Here is a 10298-nt window from a genome sequence, read left to right on the forward strand (position 1 = left end):
ATGAAAATCTGCTGCTACGTGAATGTGCGTTTGCTGAAAGCCACGTTAAGATGTATGTGCTCCGAGCATAATTTTCCTTTCTCTCACTGAGGCCGTATTTGCTGATCTCAAGAAGAAATGCAGCTGAAGGATGATTAAGTAATTACTCTGCTCATAGAATAGATGTGGCTCCCCATAACTTTTTTCATCTTTCCTCTGCTTTGGAATTAGTGGGGTTTTTTTTGGCTAAGTGTCACTTGATTCATTTTTGTTCATATTAGTGGCCAGCAAATCAGCTTCTAAGTGTTTCTTAATCACTTCAATTTGCATGTTTTGTATATTTAGAACCAGTGCTGGGTACAGAGTAGGCTGAGAATCCTTTATAGAAATGTTATAATTGATCCCATGCCCACTGGTCATGGCCTCTTAAGGACAAGCCTCTGAGCCAGCGCAGCAGTTATCCAGGCAACTTTAGCAGCTTAAACAAAAAGTGTACTCAGAGTCTGATCATATGATAAGTCACTGAAACTCTGTGTAGCTTTAAACATGGAGCCATTTACAAAAGCAAACAGTTGTTGGGAGAATTAAGAAGATCAAAATATTGTCATTTCCCAATCTGTGTGACTCCTTGCAAAAGAGAAAGAGGAAGAGAGAGAAAGACCGTAGGATATGTTAGGCTAGAAAAAAAATAATGGCTAAAGTGATGTAATCAACATCCCTCATATCAACTACTATCTTAGATTTGGTGTTACCTATACAGGAACAGATAATGGGACTAAAAAGCAAGTGTTTTCAAATTGGTCTCCTCAACCCCATTCTCTAGATCCCAAGCAGAAACCTGCCTTGCCAAATGGTCTGAAACGTAGATGGCAGATCTCCACTGCCCTTGACAAACTGTTTTGGAACATTTCTGTCTCATTATTCATCTCACGCCTTTTCTTATACTCCTCTTATTGGAATGCATAATTCCATTATGTGCTTATTTAATCTACTTAATTTGCAATCTTTAGAGTATTATGTTTTAAAATAGTTGGGAGTCTGGACTGATGAGAAATTATGACTTCAGAGTATTAAAGTTAAGAATCATATTTCCCCCTCAAAAAATAAAAACCACAAAACAAAATAAAGAAAAAAAACAAAGTCAAAGCCTTTTCTACTGCTCTTGTTATTAAAGATCATGGGGTAGAAGGTAGTGGGGTTGTGGGATCTGGAAGACATGGGGGAACATATGACAACATCAATGCTATAAAACCTTATGGAAAGTTTACTTCTTAGAAAGGAGTTTGAAATCTGCACTATTCATAGACTTGGTGGTGAAGCATTAAGAAGTCAATAAAATTCCCCAAGATTCTATAAATGAGAAAGTTATTTGTCTCCTATGACAATAGAAGAAAAGTACCAATAAAAATCAATAATATAGCCTTGGATTATATTTCTGCTGGGTTTCCATTTTTGGTTGTTTCTGTTTATTTTCTTGGGTGTTTTGGTAGAAGGGAATAGGATTTTTTTTTTTAATCTGAAATTCCCAGATAATTGCATCAGCTCTTGTTTGGTTTTATATGTAAAAGTCTGTCCTTCCAGAAGCATAGAAAGGGTGGTTTTGATAAATTTAAAGAACACTGCTTGCCCATTGAAAAGGCCAGACTATCTAGTCGTAACTCTTTCCGTTGTTTTCTTTAGAAAAATATCTCAATTCTTGTCAAAGCCATTATGCCTCTCAAGTCTTATCTCTCTGGAGGTTTTTTTCCTGTCCTAAATTGTTTATTAGGCAAGATTTTTACAAACGTGACTCATTAGCGGTAGCGGTGGAGCTGGAGAGAATTGCGCCTTCTCCAGGCTGCACAGCGAGAGCCACCAATAGTCTGGTGGAACTTGTGGCCCTTCCCAAGGCTACGGCTCTTGCGGCCTGCAGATGTCAGCCCTTGCATCTCCCTGTGCTTGTGGACAGGTTTGGTGATCCACTGGGTGTCAGGATTCCTTCTGATAGCCTTATGGAATGGATCAATGAGGATAACCTCAAAGAATTTGTATGTGGAATCTTCACCAACCCAGTAAGAACTCAGGACTCTCAGAGCCCCACAGTGGCGTCCAGCTCACTCCTTGGCAACAGACTAAAGGCTTCCAGCAAACTTTATCTGGCTAACATCATGATGGGTAGGCTTGCTATAAATTGTACCTGTAGGAACTGGGCATTTGTGGCCACCACAGCGCACGTGAATCCAATATGTGACCTAACCTTGCTTAGCCTTGTAGCCCAGCCTGCGCGCTTTATCGGGCCGGGTGGGGCGGGGGGCCCTGTGCAGCGCGGAGAGCAGGCAGTACTGCCAGCAGCGCACCTTGAGAAGGAAGCGCATCACATCGGACTGCTTCTTCCTCCATAGCTCCCGGATGTACTTATAAGCGCCCATCCTAGCTTACTAGATAGCTGTGGCCAGATGGAAAGGAAGAGTCTTTCTCCTTCTGATGGGGTTTTTAAAGGCACTGACACTTAAGTCATAAACTTTTAAGAAGTTTCTTTTTCTCACTTAAATTTGCATTACTTTATTCTGTGTACAACTGGGAGGGGGGGGGGAAGGTCACTTAATCACTTAATGACATCACCAAAGCCTGAAGAAAACGTTCATTGGTACTCAAAGGCACTAGTATTATACTAGTAATTCCTTTCTCATTCTGAGTATTTTGAACTAATTTGTTTGGAACTATTTCTTCTTTTCCTAAAGAGTTACAAGCAGAACAGATACAGACTCAGAGATACAGAGAACGCTTTGATGGTTGCCAAATGGGAGGGGGTATAGGGATGGGTAAAAAGTGAAAGGATTAAGAAGTACGTATTGGTTGTTACAGAGTTGTCATGGGGATGTAAAATACAGCATAGGAAGTATAGTCAATAATATTCTAATAACTATGTATGGCATCAGATGGGTATGAAATTTATGGGGATGGTCACTTAGTAAGTTATAGAATGTCTAATCACTCCAGTGTACACCTGAAACTAATATATTGTATGTAAAGTGTAATTAAAAAATAAAAAATGACTTAATAAAAAGAGTTTTCCTAATTAATCTGGGGAAAGAAGTACTTTCATTAACACAAGTCAATATTACAGGAAAAGTTGATGTCATCTTGATTCTCATAAATTATAAGAAAGATGAGCTGAGGGAAAAGTAAGCAATCAGGGTCAAAATGAAGTTACCCTGTGTTTATTTTAGCTTCAACTAGAAGTGCTGGCCCTGGCCAGTGGGCTCAGTGGTAGAGCGTTGGCCCGGTATACGGACATTTCAGGTTTGATTCCTGGTCAGGGCACACTAGCGAAGTGATCATCTGCTTCTTTCCCCTTTCTTTGTCCTCTTTTCTCCCTCTTCCCTCCAGCAGCCAGTGGCTCAATTGTTCTGAGCATCAGTCTCAGGCACTAAGGATAGCTCGGTTGTTTAGAGCATCAGCCCCAAACAGGGTTGCCGGGTGGATTCTAGTGAGGGTGCATGCGGGAGTCTGTCTGTCTATTTCCACTCTTCTCAAAAAGAAGAAAAGAAGAAGAAGAAGAAGAAGAAGAAGAAGAAGAAGAAGAAGAAGAAGAAGAAGCGGAGGAGGAGGAGGAGGAGGAGGAGGAGGAGGAGGAGGAGGAGGAGGAAGGGGGAAAAGGAGGAAGAAGAGGAGGAAGGGGAAGGGGAAGTAGGAGAAGAAGTGCAGACACATGGTTATTGAAATAAGCTATCTTTAGACCAAGGGCCCATTTTTTATCATTTTTGACATTTAGGTAATGTTTCATATCTTATTTTTATGCAAGGTGTAATATCACATAATACCGAGTTTCAAATACTAGGCTTCCAAATAATCTCAAGTCAAAGAATAAACCTATTTCGACTGGAAACTAGAAACCAATTATTTTGTAGAAAGCAAATTATTCAACCTGACTTCGGCTTCATGGGATGCTATAACGAGTCTCTAGACTCTGGAGACAATATGAAGCCAAAAACAAAAGGCAATTAAGCTAGACCAAGAGGTATTCATGGCTAAATTTCCAATTCCAAATGGCGAGGTCCAAGAATAAAGACACGTCTAGTGTGTTCTGTTTGCCTTTCCTTAGTTTGTTTGATGTAAAATAACTTGGACAAGCTTAACAACGGAATCCCCTCTCTGCTAGAAATCAAAGATAATTTATATCAGGGAAATGAACTCTGGAAAGACACTTCGTTTTTCTGGGCTTTAATTTCAGCTTCTACAAAATTAAGCCTCTGAACTCTATAACTGCTATCATCCCTTCCATCCCTGATTTTCTACAACAACACTTAAAACTCCCTTTAAGCTCAAATAATTTCTATTTTAGCACTGATCCTGTAAGAGACCAATCAGTAGCATCCGGCGCAATGGAACCAAGACAAAATGGTGGCCGCCTGGTGAGCAATCATGATAATAAATATTTTAAATTTAAATCAGTCTGCGCAATTTACAAATAGCTTTCATGCTGATCCCCTCCGTGTCAGACTTCACAGCTTGCAAATAATAGGTCCGGAACAAATTATTTGATTCCAGAAACAGGGTGTCATCCATGATAATTTAATATCTTTGCAGTTCTTTTGAAGGAGTATATAGACCTTGGCTGGCAATGTCAAACTTTGACACGAAAGTAAACTCTTCTCGATACTAAACAGCTCATTCGTTCCCTCCTGGAAACATGGTAGTGACACACAGCGGGGCAGATGTTGACGAGTAATAACCTATTTTTTCTACAATTTCAATTGAATAAGCACTCCTCCTCCTCCTCTCTCTTTTCTCGGATGGTGAAGAAGAACCAAACAGTATGGTGAGCAGACACGGGGCTCTAGAAACTGACACATTTCAAATCAACTCTGTGCTGCAAGTGTGGTTCACATAGTTACACCGGCTCTCTATGTAAAGAGAACAATAATTCACCTCAGAAGCACTGAGTAAATGTGTGCGTGCGCATGTGTGTGCGCGTGCCAGTGCTTGTATTTATTAAACCTTAAAGATGTATCGGTTTTCTTCTGTCCTCTTTCTAAGATACCTCATGGATTTTCAACCTTAAAAATACCCCCAATCCCTTACAGGAAAGAAAGCACAAAGCAGGGCCTAAAGCCAGGCCTACTGAGCTAACTAGATGATCTTGGGGAAATTATTTAAGTCCTCGGAGCCTCTCAGTTCTCTCACTTATATAAAATGTGCGTGCAGGGAGTGTAACCTTTGGGTTTGCCAAAATAGCTCTCTACAGCATAACCAGGGGCCATTTTTCATCAAAAGAACGTAGCTAGCTAGCGCGGTGTCTTAAAAATAGTATGTGCTCAGTGAATATGAACTGATTTTGTATTCCCTGCCACAGGGCCCAGAGAAAGTAAAAATTGACACTAGTTAGAATGCTGGTTTCCCTCAAAACAAAAGCAAAGAGAAATTAAAAACACAGGTTGTTGTGCATTTCATGCCTTGGAGACTATAAAGCCTCCCATCTTATTTGGGTCTCTGCTGATTACAGTAAAGCGTACTTTCTCTGAACGCTCCTCCCAAGTGTCAGGGACTGGACACTCTGAATTTTTAAAGAGTGACTATTTTTACCATCCTTCCTTTCTTCCTCTCATCATAGTGCTATTCACTTCATCAAGTAATTTTCTTAATAAATGCCCCTAAATTCCCATGTAACAAAGAAAGGGCAGCAAGACAGGAGATTATGTCTGCCCACTATATTCTTAGCCCACAGTATAACCACAGAATTGTCAGTGACAAGGAGACCAGAAGAAAAATTAGGTCCCTGTCCTAATGCACAAGTGGCTTACAGGCAAGCCTTCATACAGTCATTCAATAAGTGTTTACTGTGGACCTCTTATGTACTTGGTGCTGGAGAAATAATAGTAAACAAGAAATAGACACGGTCCCTGATTTCCTGGAGATTAGTGCTTAGTAGGGAAGACTGATATTTAATGACATTAAAGGACATATAAACTGAGACAGACACAGGGAAACAAATGGAATACAGTTCCATCAGAGCGTGTAAGAAAGAGGTCTGATCAAGATCAGAAGAGAAGCAGGAAGCACTTTCCTGAAAAAGGTAACTTGTGCTGACTGACATCCATCAGATGAGCAGGAGTTACCCAGGCAAGACGAAGACAAGTTATGTGGTAGAAAGTATGCAAGGTTTCATAGGCTGGGTTATAGTTTTTGGTCCTGATTTCCAGGTTAAGGGTGATAATCAGAATGCCTTGAAGAATGAAGTAGCTTTAAAAGAGAAAGCCCAGAGTTAATGCAACAAGCCTGGATCACGGACTATTGCTGTGTTCTAAGTGAGTGGTGATGGTAGCTTTCTCTACAGTAGTGGTGATGGACCTAAAGAGGCATTGACATATAGAAAAGAGGCTCTGGGTGTAAAAATCTGCAGTGCGTGGGGGAAGATTGGTTGCAACGGGTAAGAATATCAAAATGATTAAGCAACTTGTCCAAGGATACAAAACAAGTAAATGTCAGAGCAAGACTGGTAACCAGATCATTTTCCTAGGGAGCATGTAGCTTGTCTCTATAACTAAATATTTTCAGATAAACAAAAGTATAATTGGACAATTTCATTATATTCTTCTACTCTTTGATGCAATGTTTGAATATGCTAAATAGAGTCTTCCTCTTGGATACAGAAGACCACTATTGAAATGATAATCACTTAATACAGTGTTTGCCACAGTCTGATACAAAGACTGCAATAAGATCCATCATGTGGATTAAAGTTGAGGCTGCCAACACTTTAAGCTTCTCTCCAACCCTACCATCTTCTGTCAAAACTTAATTTCAACTGGTTGAAGTAGAGCCTTGTCACTTATGGGTTTTTTGTTGTTGTTGTTATGGGTGTTTTTTTTACAGAGACAGAGTCAGAGAGAGGGATAGACAGGGACAGACAGACAGGAACGGAGAGATGAGAAGCTTCAATCATTAGTTTTTCATTGAGCATTGCGACATCTTAGTTGTTCATTGATTGCTTTCTCATATGTGCCTTGACCGTGGGCCTTCAGTAGACCGAGTAACCCCTTGCTCGAGCCAGCGACCTTGGGCTCAAGCTGATGAGCTTTCGCTCAAACCAGATGAACCCACGCTCAAGCTGGAGACCTTGGGGTCTTGAACCTGTGTCCTCGGCATCCCAGTCTGACGCTCTATCCACTGCATCACCACCTGGTCAGGCGTCACTTACAGTTTTAATGGCTTTCACAAGTTAAATTATTTTCTGCACACTGAAGTTTGAAAATCATTGACTTAGCAGGACTTGATTCTTACTAAACTGCCTTAAAGAGTTCTGCATTTTGGTACATGTATTAGTAAATATTAATTTATCTTATTATAAAAACCACAAATCTGAATACATAGCACATGGACCCATTAAATGAACAGGGCAAGGGAGCCCAGAGGGGCGTATTTAAGAAGAATGCTGAAGTGTTTTTATGGGAGATGGCAGGCAAAACAAGGTTTGCCTCTGAATGATTGTATCTATTCACTCCCCTGCCACCCTACCCCCAGCCATTTCTTTGAAAAGGGGAGAGTGAACCACCTGCATCTATTGGGAAGCTGCTTCTGCCATTTGATGGAAAACCCCCTCAGGAGTCAGAGAATGGAAACTGGCCTCTACAAATGATTCCAGACTGCTAGGATTCCATCCTGAGGGCAGGTGCCAAGAATCGTGACTGAAAGGGACATTCTTAGCCACAGGACACTCCTCCCATGGCGCTCCTGCACATTTTCCCAAATGCAACATTGTGTCTCCAGCTTAGTTGCAAATGCAGAACCCGAGACTGTTCCATGCAGCAAAAGCACCTCCCTGCCTGCCCCTGCCTTCCTGCCCTGCCCTTTGCCCCAGCAGGCTACACAGGTTACCAGAAATGTCTCCAGTTACTTCTGATTTGTAAAGCATCTGTGAAACACTTGGCAAGGGTGTGGAAGGATGTGTATTTTCTCAGCCCCAGAGACAAAGGGAGAGAGAAGCTAGAAGGGTAGGAGGAAGCACAGACAGAAAGAAGCACCATGCAGCGCAGCCCTCAGTTTTAAGGAGCCCAGGTACAAACTGGGCCTCACCAGGCGCTCTGACAAGCTTTGGAATCGTCACCCACCTATTTTAATGCAATTGCCCAAAGAGCTTGACCCCCAACCAAAGAATGACTTAGACTTGATATTTAAGTATCACTCCCCCGAGGGCTTCACCCTCTCCAGAGGGCACACTCTTGTCACGCTATAAAATCCATATGCCCTCCTAATGATTGGCAGGGCCCAGAGAGCTCAATGGCAGCACTGACCCATGTAGACCTTGTCCTTCATGTTAGATAGACACATGGTCCTAGGGACCTCTGGGTGGGGCGAGGGGCAGGGAGGAGCAGCTAGATCTTGTCTGACCAGCATTGCTGTGTTCTGTTTATGTGTTTCTGTAGCATATTAACAAAGAAGAGCCCAAGTTGCCAACGGTCTCATGAGTGAATGTGACATTCTTTTGGTACACAGAAGGATCCTTTTTCATTTGAAACTTTGCACTTTAAAAGAATTCATTACTCTTAAGAGCCAAAATGTTTAGACCGGTACTCTCCTGCTAATGTATTAAATTTAATCCAATTCAACAAAAACATATCGATCACTAACGATGGCCAGACACTAGGGATATTATGATTATCAAAGTACTGTGTGGCTCAGACTCACCCAGAGGGTTTGTTAAAACACAGAATGCTGGGCTTCACTCCCAGAGTTTCTGATTGGTTGGTCTGGGATAAGACCTAGAAATGGTATTTTTAACAAGTTTCCAGAGAATGTCAATTGATGCTGGTCTAGGGATCATGGCTTGGTTCAAAAGGCTTAGTATATGACACAAGAATGTTTATGTGTTGTGCCTCATAGGTAATATGTCTTCAATACAGAATTGTTGAACAGATGAATAAAAATACAGAGTAAATACAGTGTGTGAGAACATAAAAGTGAAGGAATTTATTCTGATTACACAGTGCGCCATTTGAAGAAATATCAAGAGAGGACCTGGGGCGTTGTGTTTTAAAGGTCAAACAGGATTTGTATGAAAAAATAATTGGCAGGAGGAATTACCAAGCTAACAGAACAACACGGCAAAGGCATAGAGGAAGAAAAAGAGACGTGCGTAGTAGGGAGTGCTGAACCCCCACGTGGGTAGGTCTGATATTACAGATGAGCAGGACCAAGCCTTGCCTCTCCAGCGGATGTACTCTGCTCCTGGCCAGCCTTCCTCTAGCCTCTTGGGGAGTGTCTCTTTCTTCTTTCCCTACTTAATTCCTCCTCTACCCTCACTGACCTTTCCTCTTTGGGAAAACTGAAGAGCCTCTGGGGCAGAAGCTTTGGGGGCTGTCATCCCATCCACTCAGCCCACCTCTTATTTCTGGGAAGCCGTACTAGAGGGATCCATCCACATGACCGAGCTACACATCAACTAGGGCCTTTAGCTTCTCTCTCTTTTTATGTCTCAGAGCTTCCTCCAAAGTTCAGAAACTGTATCAGCCCATAATAACAGGAAGCTGGAGGGTTGGGGAGTACACACTCTTGGGAGCCAACATTAAGGAGTGGGGGAGAAGGTTCAGTGGATGCTTGGCCTGACCCAGCATCTTGTTCTTTAGAGGTAGGTCCCTACCGTAGGATTGACCCCATGCACCACAGAGGCGCCCATGTCGGTAGCACACCTGTTATTTACTGTTGAGGCTGTAGTTTGCTCGCCCTTCTCTCACCTTGCCCTCTACCTCCACCTTGTTTCCTAGGATCATCTGGACCCTTATCTCCAAAACCCAAACTGATATGTGGCCTCCCAGCCAGCACACAGCACAGCTCTAGCTGTGCTTTCCTTGAAAGCCTGTCTGAGGTGGCAGATGAGATTTCAAGAGCAATGGCCTTCAGCCACAAAGGACTTGCAGACAGCAGAACATGGACTAACGGGTCTCCCTTGAGACTGACCGCAAAGGCCCTTATAGCACTGAAGACAAAACAGGCTGTTTTTCAATGTGAGTGACAAATTTATTTACTTACAATGGACTGTTGACTTTCGTGACCTTGGTTTTGCCATTTGAAATGAAAGCTACCTCCTGGGTAATCCATAAGTTCTAAGTGGTTATCACTCAATGACATCCAACATGGTGTCAAACTTGGGACGTTGTCACTTATGATGTTAGAAAGTGAGACAGAAAACATCTGCATTGTGCTTGAGTTGGCAAACTTATGAATCGAATAGACAAGAGCACATCTCCAATCACAGCAAGGCTCGAGAAACAGAAAGTCCACCTTGTCCTCAGTTTGGGGGGGGGGAGGGAGGAGGATTGGAAACAACAAAGAAGGGCCAC

The 10298-nt window shown here is 42.2% G+C and overlaps 1 pseudogene; it reads right to left on the reverse strand.

The window, feature by feature from the left end:
• Positions 1-1744: 1744 nt before the first annotated feature.
• LOC136314302 (large ribosomal subunit protein eL15-like) lies at positions 1745-2391 on the reverse strand (annotated as a pseudogene).
• Positions 2392-10298: the final 7907 nt, after the last annotated feature.

This window comes from Saccopteryx bilineata, chromosome 10 (assembly GCF_036850765.1).
Source record: "Saccopteryx bilineata isolate mSacBil1 chromosome 10, mSacBil1_pri_phased_curated, whole genome shotgun sequence".
Taxonomy (NCBI): Eukaryota; Metazoa; Chordata; class Mammalia; order Chiroptera; family Emballonuridae; genus Saccopteryx; species Saccopteryx bilineata.